General features: G+C 41.9%; 1 pseudogene; it reads left to right on the top strand.

The window, feature by feature from the left end:
- The window catches only part of LOC116317057, a 243,643-nt pseudogene that overhangs the window by 182,873 nt on the left and 40,425 nt on the right, over positions 1 to 20,345 (top strand).

The following is a 20,345-nucleotide window of genomic DNA, read 5'->3' as shown; positions in this document are numbered from 1 at the left end:
TGTCCCACTGTTTGAGGAGAAATACATATTTATTGTCTTTTGTTGTGTTTGTTTGGCCCACGGTGTCTCTGGGGGATTAGAATAAATTGTTCCGTTTAAAGAGCCAGACGCAGTGTGTGTCTGTGTTGTAGGGATTTGTGGGTCCTCGTTGTTGTTTGCATATTACCTTACACTATTAGCAATAACCTCAGAGTCTTATCATATGTGGTTGTGGTGGTGGGGTAATCTGCTGAGTAATAAAGACTATATGAGGAACAATATTCTATAATGAGATACTGTATTTACCAGAAAACACATTCAGCCTGTAAGTCGGGCCGTTTATGTTAATGATGAAGTTCAGTCAGAGAATTTCTAACGATTGGTGTGTGAACACATCGTCAGCCAACAGCTCATGTTTGAGATGATTTATTACAGCAGCAGAAAATAGTTTTAGTTTGTCATCAAGGCTCTGAACTCATCACTTCGCACAAATATGGCAGAAATTCAGGAGCGTTGAGTAAATCGAGCGTACAGGTGGATGCAGAGCACCGGCACGTTGTTAGACCCGTGAACTGGGAGGGCATGTTTGATGTGTGACGTGAACGTTGGCTGTAGATGATGTAGCTCAATGTGTCATCCTGATCAAACTCGCAGGTTTCACTCCATGCACTCAGACATTTAGTTGGACTTAAAGGAAATAAGATCATGTAAAAACTCCTGATTTGCAGTGGAATTTGCATTTTTTGAGTTTATATTATGATTAATGTTGTTACAACAATCTGTTGCACAGGTGGCAGCATGTGCAATCTACTGTGATTTACCTCGTAATGTAATCACTTCATTTCCCTGCACAGTCAGCTGATATCAGTAGCATTTCGAACCTGGACATGATCAGTAATCAGCATCTGAGCATTGCTCACCTCAGTGTTTTGAAGCAGGTGCGTCTGACGCCGAGCTCTTCAGCAGACCCTTATTATCACCCCGGCAGAGAAGTTTCCCGATGTAAAGGCCATTGTCTCTGCCACCTCACTACGTGTGCTGAACACTGACGCAGGACTGCAAATATTCTACTAGTGCAGCTCAGAGAGAGACGGACTCACTGAGAATCGCTGCTTTCATTTTTCTCTGTTGTCTAAAGAAAAGGAACCAGGAATGGAGGCAACGTATTAAACAGGGAAGGAGTTTTTATTTAACAATGCTAACTAAGTGGCAAAACCAATACAATGAGAGTACATAATACTCTAACGCACTGTTTCATAAACCATTTTGCCCAGCACCGACTGTCAGAGCGTTTTCTCAGCTCAGTCTTGTCCAAAAGAACGAGGAACACTTTCTCCGTCGCTCTTCTACTTCTTACACTTATTAATTTGCGGGAAACTTTTGTCCTATGCATCGTAAAATTGAGGTACAAACCGAACTTGAGCAGATAAAGGAATAGACAGAGAAAATCAGGCCCTCGCTGCTCCATCTTTCATGCTCTACCCACAAGTCTGTAGGTGCATGAAGCAAATGGGAAATACAGAGAAGTGCAGCTGATGGTGATGGAGAGATGAAGGGCTCATTAGGTGGGTAAGTGCTCTCAGAAGTGGCAGCTGCTCAAGCAGTTTTTGAAGGCAGAAGAAAAAGGATTTCGCTGACTGAACCGAGTTCAGAAACTCCACCAGGAGAAGATTGTGGATTGAGATTTTCTGGCTGGCAGTCGAAGAGCCCGACAGTTTTGTTGGAGGCATCCAGACTCAGACTTTTCTGGTGTGCTGTAAAAATATAAGAAGGTAAAATAATCTAACCTTGGTCACACTCGTTTATCATGTGCTTAAAGAGGCATGACTGTGGTAGGAATATGTTGACTCGTATCTAATTATCTAACATCCTTTTAAATAACCCTCAGTTCATTACAGAGTCTAGGACTGTTCATGAAGCTCATAAGATAACACTGTTTCCTTGTTTCTGTCATAAAGATACTCTTACGACTGTGGATCATCTTATTAAACATGGCCAAAGTCTCATTAACGAGGACCAGCGCTGTACAAATAATCCCTGTAAGCCAAACCCTCAGACTTTAGTTTGTGCTAAACACTCGCTTTCAAAAGCCAAATATATAAGGCTGAATATCCCTGTCAGCTAATATTTGTATATTGATATTGTCGATTGATATTGAAATATCATTCCCGATCTGGATTCCCGTTTTGTGCCTCCATATCTCGATTTTCCTGCCCTGAGGCGACCTCGCGTGATGTAAGACCTGCCTGCTTTAAGACTGACGGGCATCAAAAATAACATGACAGTAAGTCAGCGAGTATCAGTGGATTTATGTGCGGCTCACTCCTGTCAGACTTACTTATGATTCGAGAAATCTTCTAATGTGTCTGAGGCCCGACGTGGCTGAACAAAGGCCCGTCAGCTCCGTCACGTTTCCCTGGATAAATATGGGTTAAAGGAACAGAGTCGCTGACACCAGCAGACAATACTTTGCTGTTCCCTGAAGCGAAAAAGGCTGAGACATGCTGCTTTAGAGTTTCCTCACTGCTGGTACTCCTGGGGAAGAGGCTTGAGCAGAAATCCAAAAGAATTTTTATCTCTTTCAGAAACCCCTCGAGGACACGGAGAGAGAGGGCGCCGGGGTAAATTGCCAGCAGTTAGAGCTTCTCAACCTCAGGCTCGAGCAGCGTGTGCAGTTGACATCTGGCTGATATGATGAACATTTAAACAAAAATAGAAGTTTTTAAGTTTTATTCACAGACTCTGCCAGCTGGCTTTGTCTGTTAATAAAAAAAACAACTGTTGTTGCATCAGTGGAGTGAGACGCCGTACACTCTTTCCTTCATCCTCTTTTCTCAGGTCTTATATCAGCAATAAAGCAGCACACAGTCAGAGGCGGGGACAATCAGATCTCACTCAAAGATATCGTTTTTACTAAAACTAACAAAAGTGGCTGCTGATTGTTTTTTCAGTGAGAAGTTCATGGTGAGACTGAACAAGAACGGAGGACCAAAGAATCCAGAGAAGGTGGACCGGCTGTGTGCCCTCTTCACGGTAACAACAGCACACACACACACACACACACACACACACACACACACACACACACACACACACACACACACACACGTTTAATGAAATCTGTGCTGCAGTGATGGTGTTTGGTGTAATTTAAGAAGGGAACAGCTGAAAAACGGAGGATCTAAAAGTGAGGAAGCATTGCCCCCTGTTGCTCTGCAGCAGAATCAGTCTGGAGATCGTTTGGTTATGTATTTTTTTCCTGCACTAAAGCTCCCAAAGTTCGCTGATGCAGTTATTTGAATTCTTCAGTAATTACAAAAACTCAATTTAAGTCAGTATTATAAGGTGAATGCATTATTTAAAAGTAAGTCACACGGGGGAGATGAAACCAGACGTGCTTAAATGAATTAAGCTGGCTAAATCTGAGCGTTCTTGTTTCAACCTGAGCTGGAATCAGTCCATATATGTCTAAATTACACACATATTTATAAAATTAATAAAACAATCCACTGATGCAGCAGTCTAAGCAGAGCTTCTTAGTCCTCCTGTCTCCCTGGGCCACCTCCTCCAGCTCTTCCAGGGCCTTTCCAAACCCAGCAAACCCAGGGCAAGCTGATCTTTACAGCCTGTCCTGAGCCCTCGTGTTTCCTGACATACCTGAACAACTGGCTAAGTTTCATGAAGCTCCTCAAACTAAATATCTCTAAAGCTGAGCCCAGTCATCCTTCAGAAGAAGCTAATTTCCTCTCAAGTCTTATTCTTAGCTCGTGAGCCATAAGTGAGAAACATAGACCGACCAATAACAACCTACCCGCTCAGTGAGTGGTACAGCATCCACATCAGTCTGCCTCTCAGTCTCCCGCTCAATCTTCCTCAACTCATGAACAAGATCCAGAGAAACATGAACTCCTTAACTTGGGGCAGGAAATCATTCCTCTCCCGGAGTGTTAGAAACCACGATTTTCCTGCTGAGAAGCAGAGCCTCAAGGTGGAAGTGTTAATTATCATTCCAACTGTGTTGCATTTGGCTGCAAAACCTCCCCAGCTGGAGCTGGAGATCACCTCTGACTGGAGCCAGCAGCACCATCATCTGCAAGAAAAAGCAAAAGATGTGATTCAGAGGCGCCCATCCAGGAGCTCCTGGCTCCACATCGGAATTCTGTCCATAAAAGTTATGAACAGAAACTCAGAGCACAAACACTGAAGCAGGTGGATGATGAGAACTTATTTTGAATTCAAAATTACTTTTTTCTTTTTCTCACAGGATCTGAGTAACAAAGACATGAAGAGAGATCTCTATATTGTCTCACAAGTTATCAGGACAGGTAAGTTATGTTATGTAGGTGGAAACAATTCCTGCAGAAATGCCTGAAATAACAGAGTAACTTTGTCAAGTTTATAATGTGCACCTTTATTAACCCGAAATACCATTCAGATTAAAAAAGAAAGAAATGAATGGAATCAGAATGTGTGAGATGAATGTCCTTGCAGCAAACCAACATTGTCTAGTTTTATTATTTGCTGCTGGATGATGGAACTGGAGCTTTTGTCATTGTGTGACGCTTTGCAACTTCTGGTTGCAGGTCGAATGCTGCTGAATGACAGTAAGAAGGGTCCTCCGCACGTTCAGTACCGTCGACCGTATGGCTGTGCAGTCCTGGCCATGAGCGACGTGCTGCAGACCATCTCAGAGCTCAAAGAGGAGAAAGATTTTGTCCTTAAAGTGTACACGTAAGTGTCTGCACTCACAGATAACAAGGCAAGAGAAAATACTGAGGGTTCGACCTGTGGTGAAGCAATGACACAGATATGAGTCGCTGGTGTTGATCGATGATGTGACAGGAGACATAAGCAGCCATATGAATCCAGATGAAGTGTACAGATCTCAGGTTTAATTGCTGGCGCTTCATTGGACAGATGGACAATGACCCAACAAAACAAATTGCAAATGCAACCCAGGGGAAGGTAAAGAAGAGCCAATCAGCTGATGTCAAACCTGCCAGCATTTCATTTACAGAGAAGAAACTAAAGGCAGGAAGAACCAACAGCTGAACACAGCTGCAGTCAGAAGCTGGCAGAGTTACAAAGGAGGAAACAGACTCACTCGTAATGAGTTTGGACTTGAGAAGGTCGGCACCTGTGAGGGATTGTTAACAAAATATTTTAAAAGTTAACTAAAATGCTTACTTTAAAATATTTTTGTTACGATTATGCTGATTTGTTCAGGTACATGTGACCCTTGAAATAAGTGGACTGTTTTTTTTTTTTGGTAAAGTCCTGATATTAAAGCTAAAAGTCTTTGTTTTAAATCCATATTTATCATATTACTGTATGTTTGAGTGAACTAAAATAACAAAAGTGCCCAAAAATATCAGCTTACAGCACACACACCCAGAGCTCAGAGATAATATTCTCTTTTTGGAAAATCATATTGTCCTACACTAAATATTTCTGGGCTGACAGAAAAGGTGAGAGAGAGAAAGAGGAGAAGGTTAAAGATAAGTGAGCTCGAGAGACAATGCCATATATTTTTATTATAGCTTTACTTCTGTTCTTATCTCTCTGTCACCACCAGCCTCTTATTTTTTTCTCTCTCTGATGTTGTGCTGTGTAAAGGAAGAGAGAACGAGAGTGGCTGCACACAGCCTCCTCACTGTCAGTGCGGTCTGTAACATCAGCAGCTATTCTTTCACTCACATGCAAAGTCGATGGTCGGCATTAGGGACTACCCCTCGGCTGAGACCTCTAAAAACGTGCCTGCAAGGTGTGTGTGTGTGTGTGTGTGTGTGTGTGTGTGTGTGTGTGTTTTATGCTTCAGTCTTAGCTGAACTCCTCCGGTCGGTTCACGGGTGGTTAGACATCTTCTTTTCAGGCTTTGTGTTCCAGCTGTTAACTTGTTATTTTCTTTTATATCGCGAGAGTACTGTTGGCCGCGAGGTGTTGTTGTTATGTGAAGAGAAGAAAATGGCGTAACAAATAAAGCGCTTGGTGTGAGACTACGACGTCGTGTCTTTTGAGTTAACATTGGTAGCAGAGGATGGTTACCAATTACAAAGTACCACCAAAGCTTGATGAAGCCAGGCCATACGAGTGCTGGAAGAATGAAGTCAATATCTGGAGACGAGTTACGGAGCTGGATAAAAAGAAACAGGCACTCGCGGTGGCGCTGGGGCTCGAGGGAAGAGCCAGAGAAACGGCCATGGAGATACCCGCGGAAGATTTGAACAAAGATGACGGTATGGAAATACTACTTGCAAAACTTGACGCGGTGTTTCAGAGAGAAGAGAAAGACCGCGCTTATGAAGCCTACTCGTGTTTTGACTCCATTGCAAAGAACCACAGCGTGTCCATGGCAGACTACATTATAGACTTTGAACAGCGTTATAACCGGATGAAAAAGTACAACATGACGCTGCCTGACGCTGTGCTAGCATTTAAGCTTCTAGATACAGCTTGTCTTGATGAAAAAAGTCGACAGCTTGCACTGACAGCGTGCACGGACTTAACGATTGCGTCTATGAAGTCTGCACTGAAACGGATTTTCGGAGGGAAAGTAGCCGGAGTTTTCAGCGGAATTCAACTGAATCAAGATGCAGTTTTCCTTACGGAACAAAAAGGTCCCAAATACAAACGAAACAACGGTACTTCGTCGCGGAGTGGACAACGACAACCACTACAAGGTACCAACCCACTTGACAAGTTTGGCAAGCGAACAAGATGTGCTATTTGTCAGAGCACTTACCACTGGGCTAAAGACTGTCCTCATCGTAATGGTGACCAGGTAAAGCTAACTGAAGATGGGAAAGTGGAGGAGTGTAACATTACTTTGTACACTAAAGCCTCAATGACAGACTCTGAAATCTTCCTGACTGAAGCACTGGGGTCAGCCATTATTGATACTGCATGTACACGTACAGTTTGTGGTCAGAAGTGGCTAGATAGTTACATGCGTGACCTCAGCCAAGGCCAAGTAAACAAGTTGTTGCAATCAGAAGCCCCAGTTCCAGACCATTTCGCTTTGGGGATGGTACTGTAGTGTATTCCAGCAGAAAAGTGAAACTTCCAGCCAAAATTGGACAAACGAAATGTGACATTGAAAGTGAAGTAGTTCCTGTTGACATTCCACTACTACTGAGCAAAACGTCTCTCAAGAAAGCAGGGACGGTTCTAGACATGGAGAATGACAGTGTTGTCATGTTCAAGCAGCCTGTTCCCCTAGAGCTCACTAGTTCGGGACACTATTGTGTGGACATTAGAGATGAAAATACTACAGAAAGCTGTAATGAAAATGAAGTTCTCATGGTAACTGCTGAAATGTCTACAAAAGAGAAACAGAAAGTTCTTGTGAAGCTTCATAAGCAGTTTGGTCATGCATCTGCAGAGAGGTTATTGAGGCTCATCCAAAGCTCTGGCAATACAGACCAACAATGTGCAGTTATTCTACAAGAGATAGTTCGTGACTGTGACATTTGTCAGAGATATTGCAAAACCAAGCCGAGACCTGCTGTTGGTCTACCCCTGGCTTCTGAGTATAATGAGACAGTAGCGATGGATCTACATGAGCTGGAGCCCAATGTGTGGTACCTTCACATCATCGACCACTTCACACGCTTCAGCGCCGGCAGCATCGTAAAGACAAAGAAAGCTGCAGAGATCGTCAACTCCTTCATTCACACCTGGATAAGCATTCACGGTGCCCCCAGACGGCTCTACACGGATAACGGCGGAGAGTTTAACAACACAGAGATTCGGGACATGGCTGAAAACTTCAACATTGAGGTAAAGACAACGGCGGGGTATAGTCCCTGGAGCAACGGACTACTGGAGAGACATAACATGACACTTACAGAAATCCTCCTGAAAGTAAAAAAGGAACGAGGATGTGACTGGCACACTGCGTTAGACTGGGCCCTTATGGCCAAAAACAGTATGCTTAATGTTCATGGTTATAGTCCACATCAACTTGTGTTTGGCCAAAACCCCAACCTTCCTTCTGTGTTGATGGATAAGCCACCTGCCTTAGAGGGCACAACTGTAAGTGCAAGAGTAGCTGAACATATATCAGCATTACATGCTTCCAGGAAAGCATTTACTGAGGCAGAGTGTTCAGAAAGGATCAGGAGAGCACTACGCAAGCAACTTAGGCCCACAGATGACAAATATGAGGCAGGAGATAAAGTATACTACAAACGAGTCGATTGTACAGAGTGGAAGGGTCCAGGTGTAGTTATTGGGCAGGATGGAACTGTTGTATTTGTAAGACATGGGGGACTCTTGTAAGAGTACACCAGTCAAGGTTGAGTAAAGTGGATGCACAGAGTGGAGATAAACAAATACCACACAGTACTACTGATGATGACACTGACAACAAAGACATAGTTGAAAATGATGACACTGACACACCCGATGGTGAACAGAGTATTAGTGAGGAAGAAGACATCACTATTGACAGAGAAACTAACACTACAGAAAACATGTCTGTCACACATACTGCAAATGAGCCCTCTACACCCACTGATCCTGTCTCCTCTGCAAATGTAAAGTTAAGGGCAGGACAGCTGATCACTTTACCAACAGAGACAACGGTGTTCAACACACAGCCAGAGTGCTAGGCAGAGCGGGAAAAGCAAAAGGGCAATACAAAAACTGGTACAATGTGCAATATCTTGAGCATGATGGTAGTGAAGGTGAAAAGAAAGCTGTAGACATGTCACTTGTTGATGATCTTTGCACTGAAGCTGAAAACAGAGATGCAGATGTACTCATAACAAAAGATATTTCCTTTGATTCTGCTAAGCAGCAGGAGATTGAGAGCTGGCAAAGTAATGGTGTGTTTGATGAAGTGAAAGACCTGGGTCATAAATGTGTGTCTACTAGATGGGTCTGTACACTCAAAGAAACTACTAATGGTGTTGTCCCAAAGGCTCGACTTGTGGCACGGGGTTTGAAGAGGTAAATACTAAAGAACTACAAAAAGACTCTCCAATATGTGCGTCTGAGTCCCTCAGACTGGTGCTAGCTGTGATATGTCAAAACAAGTGGAGAGTAAATTCAATGGACATTAAATCTGCCTTCTTGCAGGGAATGGAACTGTCAAGAGACATTTATCTTCGTCCCCCACCTGAAGCTGGCAAGGACAATGTTCTATGGAAACTGAAAAAGTGTGTTTATGGACTTGCAGATGCTTCACTTTATTGGTACAATAAAGTCAAAGACATTATGCTCAAAACTGGTGGTAAAATATCACAGGTTGATCCTGCAGTGTTCTATTGGCAGAATGAACAATCTGAGATTACAGGAGTGCTTGCATGTCACGTTGATGATTTCCTTTGGGCTGGTTCAAGTCACTTTGCAACTCATATCATTCCTGTACTGAAATCTACCTTCCTTGTGGGCCGTGAAGAACATGACAGCTTTTCTTATGTGGGTATGGACATTTGTACAGTTAATGATGTAATAGAGGTGCATCAACAACTTTACATTGACAACCTACAACCGGTTCAGTTACAAGCAGCACGGGCTGTACAGAGGGATGCTTCCTTAAGTGAAACAGAACGTGAGCAACTCAGGTCAAAAATAGGACAGATTTTGTGGGTTGCCAAACAAACGAGGCCTGATGTTATGTTTGACACATGTAGCCTTGGATCTAATATCAAAGATGCAACTGTACAGTCTATTCATGAAGTGAACAAAGTTATCCGTAAACTTAAGGCAGAGAAAGTGACTCTTAAGTTTCAGCACTTGGGTAACAGTGAGGATTTGGCATTGGTTGTTTTCAGTGATGCTTCATTTGGCAACCTTCCTGATGGCGGTACTCAAGGAGGGGCATTAATCGTCCTTATGGGTAAAGGAGGAAAGTTTTGTCCTCTCTTTTGGCAGTCTAAAAAAATCAGGCGTGTGGTCAGAAGTACACTGGCAGGAGAAACTCTTGCCATGTCAGATGGAATAGATAGTGCTGTCTTCCTGGCAACACTGTTTTCTGAGCTTACTACTGGTAACACTGGTCTGAACGCTCTTCCTTTGATCTGTGTGACTGACAATCATTCCTTGTTTGATGCACTCAAGTCTACGAAGCAGGTTACAGAGAAGAGACTGAGGCTAGAAATGAGCAGCATTAAAGAGCTCATACAAGCCAAGAAAATCAGACAGGTTTGTTGGTCAGATTCAAAATCCCAACTTGCTGATTGTCTGACAAAAAAGGGAGTTTCACCTTTAACCCTTCTAAAGGCACTAGATGAAGGACTCTGGATACTGTGATCCCTTGTTTACAAAGTTGTCTCTGCATTGAAATGCACTATTGTTTATTGTGTGCAATGATAGTATGCTTTAAGTAAAACAAAGCACTTTGAAATGTTTTTTTTGGTTATATAAATATATACATATATGTACACAAATGTTTACAGGGGGTGTGTTTATACTTTCATTTTATTTTATTTTTATTTTTTTAAAAGAAAGAGGGAGATTGTTAACTTGTTATTTTCTTTTATATCGCGAGAGTACTGTTGGCCGCGAGGTGTTGTTGTTATGTGAAGAGAAGAAAATGGCGTAACAAATAAAGCGCTTGGTGTGAGACTACGACGTCGTGTCTTTTGAGTTAACACCAGCATCGTGTGACGTTAATGGGACTGAAAACATCAGTTTGTTAGAATCACCCGAGGAAAATGTAGATCTACACGTTCACTCTGAAGAAAGACGAGTAAATTAAGAGTGGAATGAGCGAGTTGTTTTAGTGGATGGGGCTATTTTATGTTAATACAAAAATCCAGCTAGAGATTCTGCTTGACACAGCGCAGCTCATCCACTGTATTATTTGCAAATAGGTCTGCTAGTTACTGCTGTCTGTTTCTTTTTTCTTCCTGTTGTTTCCTTGATTAATCGTTCGATCTGTATAACTGTGAAAATGCTATTTCCTGGCCTCTAAATGGCTCAAAGATGCCATTAAAGGTTGTTTAATCTGACCTTTGGTCTAATCTAAAAACTGTTTTCCCTTTATGAAACAAAAAAAATGAAAACAAAATGTATGATTTGGCATGAGCAGCAGTCTCTAGTGCACAGAAGTGTGCAGTACAAACAGAGATGTTACATTTTCCAACAAAACAGAAGAAAAGATGCATTTCCACAAACATGTGGCAGGTTGACATGGAGAGTGGGTTTGTCAAGATATCAGCGCTGAAGTCCAGGTGAAGATGAACAGCACACAGACAGATGTTTTGTTGCATGGTTGGAGAAGCAGCAGGAGTGAAAGGGAAGCCTACAGGACCTGCTGTCATGTATCGTTTGGAAATGGTGACACCGACAAAAAGACCGGAGGCCAGGCTGAAGATATTAAGATCTTTACTGGGAATGAGCAGGATGGATGGATTTGAAATGAATATGATGAAGTTGGAGTTCCCACGCAGAAGAAGAGAGGATTCGTGAACATGAAGATTCAGTGGACAGATGTTTGGTGTGGCAGAGGAACATACAACAGAGAGGGTGAGATGGAGACAGCTGATTTGCTGTAGAGACCAACGAAGAGATGGAAGAATTTTAAAAAAAAAAGTATTATCCATGGACCTGCTCCAATTTATGGGTATATTTACGCTTTAAAATTTCCCCTCCCTTCCTCTGACATGTCAGCGCTGCTGTTCTGCCTTGCTACCTGTCATCCACCTCACCACCCCAGCATCCACCCATAGACCACGCCCCAATTTTATATTTTGTATCATAATTGCAATGATTGATGGCACGTACATCCCAAAATAACTGGCAAAATAACTAGATTTCAAAAGCCTATTATATCCGACTGAAGTTTTGTTGTATAAAAACACAAGTTACAAATATATTGTTATCCTTTATAAGACATGATTGTTATTTGTTGCTTTCCAGGTGTAACAATGAGAATGAATGGTACCAGATCCATGAGAACATCATCCATAGAAGTCCAGCACCAAATACACGGCACCCAGCACCAACTACGGTAGGAGAGACCAAGTGTTTGTGTACCCTGAGTTTGGATGATCGGACCCCAACAAACTGAAGCTCATAGTTACATTTAAGAATAAATAATATGTTAATAGCTAATATCTCAAATAACTGTGTATTCCTTTATGTAACATTATAGACACAACATCTCCACTTTCTTTCACGCATACTTTTCTGGGTCTGAATCCCGGACAAGCCCCCAAATAGTTGTTATTCCTGTAACGGGCTACAGCAGTGGTCCCCAACCTTTTTTGCACCACGGACTGGTTTGTGTCTGACAATATTTTCACGGAACGGCCTTTAAGGTGTTGTGAATAAACACAACAAAATAAAACCAGTACCAGTACCAAAAAAAGGAAGATTTATTCATAACACGCGAGAAGAAACCCAGGGACATCGAGTTAACGATAAAAATAATGAAAAAATAATGATAAAAACCCTGAAAAACCCTGAAAAACATAAATTTCACACCCGAGCCTCAACTCTCATGGACCGGTACCGGTCTGTGGCCCGGGGGTTGGGACCGCTGGGCTACAGGATGAGGGGAGTAACAGTAGAGTATCCATGTGAAAGAAAAGGTGAAAAAGATTACAAACTCAATCCTGATTTTAATAAAATCTGTAACTTAAAGATTTGGCTTGGCCTCTATGCCCTAAATAATCCAGAAATAAAAGAAAAGCACCAACAAACATATAATGTTAGAATATTGGAAATAAAAATGAAGAATCCGCGCCTCAACAACACAAAAGAAGAAAAAAAACACTCTGCAAACAGGAGGTCACAGTTACTCACAAGGAGCTCGACATAATTAAAATACAACACACGGCTAAGGCTACTGTACGTCTCACCCTGAGGAGAGGCAGAGCGCGCCCATAGAGAAACTGAGCTGCTCTCCTCCCCAGGTCTTACACTGTAGGGCTGATTGATTGCTGAGTGCAGCCAGCTGTGCCCTCACTCCACTGGAAATGACGGGCAACCCAGCTTTGGTAAGAGAGGAGGCATAAAGGTTAGCAACCAACACCCAAACAACACAGCAGGCTTGCTACAGGTATATCAGAGCACAATTTATTGTCCTAAAAGTATATATTTTTTTTATTCTGCGGAATTTTTGTCCAGGTGAATTATTTTGGCCACAAAATCAGAAGCAGATAAAATATCCTTGCAGGGTTACCCTGCAACATTAGCAGTGTGGTGGTGTTTTTGTGAACACAGCAGCCGAGGGTGGAGGCAATTTCTAGCACTCAGTTATTGCTTCAGCCCGCTGATGTTCTGTGTGGACCCTTTCTTCCAGTCACTTTATTACTTTTGTCAAAGCACAGAGGGGAGGAGCAGATTTTAGTCCTGCAGCACTTGTGACTCGTTTTATTTCATCGCTGATGAGTCAGCCGGCATTTCAGGAACACTAAACAAACTCACAGAGTTCCCAGGAGCAACTTATTTAGATTAGAGCATCTGACTGACACATGCAAGTCATCACACTGACATCAGCAGGAAAATCATATTGTGTCACTGTCGGGGACTCTGATCCTCCTCTGCCCCAGTGTTAAAGTCTGTGAACTCCCGTGGCCCCAAGACAGATATGTGTCTTTTAAAACATAATCCAGCAGGATACTTTTGTTTTCAGGTGAAGAGATGAACCCAGACTCATTTAACAGGCTGAGAGTCTGCTGGAAAAGCAGTTTGGCAACGTTTAGCATGCATTGAAATGTTTGTTCTGATTCTGGGAGATCAAACGAACTCTGCAGCTTCAAAACTCTGTTTAGACTTTAAGTTTATCTGAATTTTATGTGTGGCCTAAAGGCTGTGCTTTTTAAATAGGGCACTTTTTTTCTGTCTTCTTCCTTTGCTTTTTATCCATCTCTCTACCCATCTTCTTTTCTGTCAACCCACTCGTTCCCATTTCTTCCCTTCACATCCTGCAGGGCTGATCATCTCCTGCAGCTGCTGCGGGGCGACATGGAGCAGGTCCGCAGAGAAAACCCGCTCATTTTCAGCAGGGGGTGGCCATCACACGCAAACTGGGATTCCCAGATGTCATCATGCCCGGTGAGTCACGTATCCAGCTTCATGTAGGCCTACCCATCACAGCGCAGTGGGCTGTCCTCCTCAACACTTCTATTCTTAGCTTACGTAACCACACAGCAGAGATGGACGCCATGAATAACACGTAAAATAAATAAAAACAACAATTCAGGTTTAAATGACGTAAATGGGTCTGACAGGAATAGAAAAAGTGCTGAATGTCTGGGCGGGTTTTTGTATATCTCTACCTTCTGTTTTTGAAGATGCACTCAATGCATCATGGGAATCCCCAGCAGCCTAGGTCTATTGCAGCATAACTAAGGGAGGATTCAGGGTCACCTGGTCCAGCCCTAACTATATGCTTTAGCAAAAAGGGAAAGTTTGAAGCCTAATCTTGAAAGTAGAGATAGTGTCTGTCTCCCGAATCCAAACTGGAAGCTGGTTCCACAGAAGAGGGGCCTGAAAACTGAAGGCTCTGCCTCCCATTCTACTTTTAAATACTCTAGGAACAACAAGTAAGCCTGCAGTGTGAGAGCGAAGTGCTCTAATAGGGTGATATGGTACTACAAGGTCATTAAGATAAGATGGGGCCTGATTATTTAAGACCTTGTATGTCCAGGATCCCTGAAAATAAACAAGTGACTTCAAGGCTGGACAGATGGACAGAACCACAGAAACTGATCTGCGCTCCTCCTGCTGGGCTGCTGCTTAATTTAGATTCCTACATGGGAGGAACAAAGGAGTGAATCTGGTTTTTCCAGCAGGAACGTCTCCAAAACATTGGTTGAAGTAAACAGAGTTTCCCAGAATTGGACCCGCTTTCTGATATTCCTGCTTCCTTTTCTGAGAGCTATAAATCCATCACAGGGAGACAGAAAGACTGAATCTGTCAGTTTGCATCTCTCCACTGACTTCATTTTAATTACAGTGGAGCTTCTCCTCCTGTAATATGTTAAAATGTTTTCTGTGAAGACCTTCAAAGCTGTAAATGTGTTATTATTTAATAACTCAATAAACTGAGTTACAGGCTTGTAGATATTTAAGTCCACAGATGTATTTTTCATAAGTGTGGAAATCTCTTTCAGCAGTACTTGGCTTAAGTCACTTTGATTTTTTAATGTGTCTTGTTTAACAGCTTCCCAGCTGTTTCTGTCAGCTGTGTCAGTGTGTAAAAGATATTTCAATCTTCTCAACAAGTGCACTGCCTGCTGTCAGAGACATGTTAGGCATACACGCTCATTTATTTATTAGTCTTAGCTCTTATCTGTACCGGTGAAATTTGTTGTGAGGCCCCAGAGGAGTGACATCATTTATAAGGACTGAAATCAAGCAAAGTTAGCGCCACAATTTCCTGAAGTCCAGCCCTCTGCAGGAGACTGGAGCTCAAACTGTCTGGTCCTGGGTGAGGAACCAGACAAAGAGTGATTCAAATGATTTGCCATGGGAGACCCTGCCAGAGGTAAATCCCCCACCCCACCCTGAAAACATAAAAACCAAACCCTCCACCACGATAAGGTAGTGATCGTGTTGTTGAACAGAACATGGAAATGTCGAGTGTTAATCAGACCTTTAGAAACCTGTGGTGCTCTGTATGAGCAGATGTACACACAGTACAGCAGCTTCTGCAGGAAGTAAGAACCAGGGGGCAGAAAACTGGCAAAAAGAAAATAAAAATGGCAAATGTTTGGTAAATCTTAGAGAAAGCAAAAAAAAAAGAAAATAAAAATAAAAAATATGTACATGCATGTATAATATATCGTGATGTCTCACTGTGAGAGACTCATAGACTCTTCTTTAGACCATGTTGGAGGTTTTCTTGGTGCACTATGGAGTTTAAATATGTGAATTTGTTTCTAACTTCACTTTGAAAAGTAAAATATTATAGTTCCTTAAGTAAAAAACTTATTTTTCTGAGTGTTCTCTCATAAATTTGCAGCTGACACAAAGATTTTACATTTTTATGTTTGAGAAAACTTTTATTTCCATATCTGGATTTTAGGTTTTATGCCTCGTTTTTCCAACTGGCTGCAGCCTGATAAAGAAACCACAAAGATGGACAAGTGTGTGTTTGTGTGTGAATGCTGCATTAATACAGCCTGATATCACATCCAAGCATCAGCTGGATTTACATACAAAAAGCATCTCACTGTTTACTTTTTGTATCCACTGCTTGCAGCTTCAGTTAAAGAAACCTTACCTGTGCCACATTCATGATTACTTTTTAGATTTAGCAGAAATATCAAACACTGATGCTGCTAAAGCTAAAGTGCTATGATCTCTACAGTCTCCTGTTAGTTCGTTTATGCAGCCTATAAAATATGTGTGTAAAATATGTGACCACAGAAAATATTCAACATCCTGCATTTATGTCCTTGACAAGAGAGGCTTTCTTAGAGGCAGAATTTCAGCCCCAAATATAATTTCTCCTCTGGTCTGTGATGCTCTTTGTCTGGTGAGATAGTTATGATGCGAGCTGCCATGTTTTAGAGCTGCAGAAATGTCTGTTGCCCTTCAATAGACAGGGCTGAAAAATGAAGCTGAGGGCCAAAAACTGCAGTTCCTCTAAAAGCAAGTCAGTCCCTCAGACTTCATGTCAACTTTACAGCAGGAAATAAACATTCTTACAGCCTGCTACAGAAATTATTCAAAGCTTTTACTCCGTCATACCAGCTGTCAGGAGTTAATCTTTACATAATTACAAGAAGTGCTTTGAATACATCATCATTATCATAGATTAATCTGTACTACATCAGGTCCTCCTTTTTTAGCAGCCCTGCAAGCCAATCATTTGCTTTGTATTTAACTTTCACCTTTAGAAATAAAGGACACGAGTCGAGCAGCTTCATAATCCAGCTCATGAAACTGCTGTGTTGCTCTCATTGGTGAATACTCTTAATGATGATGAGCTTAACAGGTAAACAAATGAACACTTACATTAAGCTTCCCTCTACAGCAAACAGGAAGAAACCAGCAGGGCTGCACATCCCACAGGCACCAGTGTCTTTCACACCTCTTTCACATACATGAACCACTGCTCCCCTCAGGCAGTGATGGAGTGAGTGTTTAACTCCCATCTTTATACATTAAAGGTGACACCTCCTCTATGAGGACGAGCGGGGAGTGATAAATGAATCCACACACGTCCACACAGGTCATTAGTCTGTGTGTGTGTGTGTCAGCTTGAAATGTGTGCGACGCTGTGCCTGCTTCGAGATTATGGACGTTTGCATCTTTGTTTCATCTTTACAAATAAAACAACCATGTGCGCTGGTGTTGACACATATTAGTCTGCATTAACATGTCTCTGCTGGTCCAGGTGACATCCGTAACGACCTGTACCTGACACTGGAGCGAGGAGATTTTGAGAGGGGAGGGAAAAGCGTTCAGAAGAACATCGAGGTGACCATATATGTGCTGTATGCCGACGGAGAAATCCTCAAGGTAGGGAAACGTTCCTGCTGTAAAAAGCCTTCTTTTGTCCATTTAGTGACGAGTAATATAAACAGATGTTCAGCATCTGTATGCATCTTCTTCTAACAAAAAAAAATAAGTCTTTCATCAGTTTGAAGTTGTGCCTAATGTTAAACTTTAGGCTGGTTTATAGCAGTAAGTTTCTTTAAAGGCAGCAGAGAATTTGTAGCTCACAGTAAACATGTTTCTGGTGTTTTGATGGTTTAGTTCAAGTTTAGATTAGAATTAGTAACAAATTAAAACACACGAAGTAACAGCTGCAGCAGATGAACCACTTCAATGTTTTTGGAAATGGAATGATCTGTTTTTATGAGTGGACTGTAAGAGTAAAGTAAAGCTGTGAAAATGTTGTAAGTTAGAACAAATCAGTCACTATAAATGAGCAGCATAACCCACTATCAGCTCTTTTATGTGTGTGAAATCCACGTTGTTGACCGTGCACACTTCAGTACATGGTTTTAGTTTCTGTGCCGGTCTTATGATTTCTTGGGTACCTACTGCCCCCTGTAGGTTCAAACCTCATATAAAGAAACTAAAACACTTTAAAGCAGTAAAACATTTATTAACAATTTCAATTATGTCAAAAATGTTTTACATGTTTTCTGAAAACTGCAGAAGCTTCTTACTGGGAACTAAAATATATAAAGTCACATTTTGACATTTTTTATTGATCAGTTTGTTGTATTAAAAGTACTCGTGACAATCCATATGCCCTTTCTTTTTTAGGAAAAAACACATATATAAATATCACTATGACAACAGAGAGTATAAACAGTGTTCTCTGAGTGTTTCTGATTGGGTCTGGTTCCTCTCAGTCGCTCCCAGCAGTGTTTCAGCTGCATTCAGGATTCAGTAGGGAGTGTTGGTTTCACATACATGTAAATGCACAGTAACATTCAAATGTAACGTTGGTAAATGTCTTGGAATTATTTTAAAAGTCGAGAGTTTGTCTCCTGAATCCAAACTGGAAGCTGGTTCCACAGAAGAGGGGCCTGAAAACTGAAGGCTCTGCCTCCCATTCTACTTTTAAATACTCTAGGAACAGCAAGTAAGCCTGCAGTGTGAGAGTGAAGTGCTCTAATGGGGTCATGTGGTACAGGTTTCTAAAACATGATGGAGCCTGATTATTTAAGAGTTTGTATGTGAGGAGAACAATATAAAATTTGATGTTAAATTTAACAGGGAGCCAATGAAGACAAACTAATATGTGGTTAATACAATACTGTGGAAAAGTCTTGAGCCACACCACATTTCTCTAGTTTCCTTCTTTGGAGTGAGATTTTCTAATAATGTAGCAGTGTTCAGTTCTGCAGGCTTTCTGAAAGTCTTTCAAAGATTCAGATTATTGGACATTGGCTACTTTTTCAATCATTTTCTGTTCAGAAGATTTTTTGTTTATTATGCTAACGCTTTTGCTTGTTGCAAAAACATGCTCTCCTGTTTATCCAATAGAAGGTCGAGGGTGGGCTGGAGCCTACCCGAGCTGCCATAGGACGAGGCGGCGGGCACACTCCCGGACAGGTTGCCAGTCTGTCACATGACTAACACAGACATAGACAACCATTCACACAAATGTTCAATTTAGAATCACCAATTAACCTAACCCCTGCTGACTGCATGGCCTTTGACCTGTGGGAGGAAAGAACCCGCGTGAGACAAGGGAAAGGCCAAGTGGTGGATTCAAACCCAGGAACCTTCTTACTGTGAGGCAACAGTGCTGGATAACATAACATAGTATTTTGCTGGTGATTCCCAAAAAATGTAATTTATGTTTGCACACGTTTCAAATAATTCCTGAACTAATTTTACATCTTAAGCAAAATATATAGAGAAATAAGTGCTGGCTCATCACTTTTGCACAGACTGAATGTAAGACAGTGGTTCACATATTCATCAGTCCCTGTTGTCCGGCTTTACGTCTAACTTTATCTCTCCGTTGTATCCTCAGCACGTTCTGCTCCTGACTTTTCTTGAGTTGTCAGCTGTTTTAGTTTCCCTGCAGAAAAGAGAACCAACATTAGATGTTCTTCATTGTCAAAGTGACTTAAGCTAAGTACTGCTGAAAGATATTTCCACACTTATGAAAAATACATCTGTGAACTTCATTGTCACTGATTGAGCTCAGTGCACTGATATGATCGGACAGAGTAAAAATAAAGCCTTCTTTAAAGTATGCAGGCAGGCTGAAAAGCCCGTTTATTTGAATAAGATATATATTCTTCATAGCCTGCGACATATTTCTTACATGTTACGATTAATCTGACTGACCTGATCACTACAGAAGAGTTGTCAGAAATAGCTGAGCCAACAAAGGAACAAGTGGAGTGTTGTATCCACTCTCAGTGACAGTAAATGCATTTCTCTGTGCTGATGATGAGAAAAGAAGGCCGTCGCTTCCCTGAGCAAAGACCACAACATCATTATATTACCAGCAGATAAGGGAAGGTGCACCGTGGTCCTAAACACAACGGATTACCACACAAAGATCACTACTCTCCTCAGTGACAACAACACCTACGAAGCTTTAAAGCGAGACCCCACAAGCAGCTACAAAAAGAAAGTTATAGCTTGCCTTCAAGACCTTGAAAAGGACAAAACCATTGACCGCATTACATATCACCGCCTTTATCCAGGGGATGCCATACCCTGCATTTATGGACTTCCTAAAATCCACAAGGAAGGGGTCCCACTCAGACCCATAGTCAGTAGCATAAACTCAGCCACTTATAACATTGCGAAACACCTTGCTACCATCCTTGCACCTCTCGTGGGAACACCCACACCACATCAAGAACTCCACCGACTTCACCGACAAGGTCCAGAAACTTACCCTGGATCCAGATGAAACCATGGTGTCCTTTGATGTAGTCTCTCTCTTCACTTGCATACCCACCACGGAAGCAGTGGAG

Source organism: Oreochromis aureus, linkage group 5, assembly GCF_013358895.1.
Source record: "Oreochromis aureus strain Israel breed Guangdong linkage group 5, ZZ_aureus, whole genome shotgun sequence".
Classification (NCBI taxonomy): Eukaryota; Metazoa; Chordata; class Actinopteri; order Cichliformes; family Cichlidae; genus Oreochromis; species Oreochromis aureus.
Note: the sequence above shows the minus strand (reverse complement) of the source record. Positions and strands in the feature narration are given on the sequence as shown.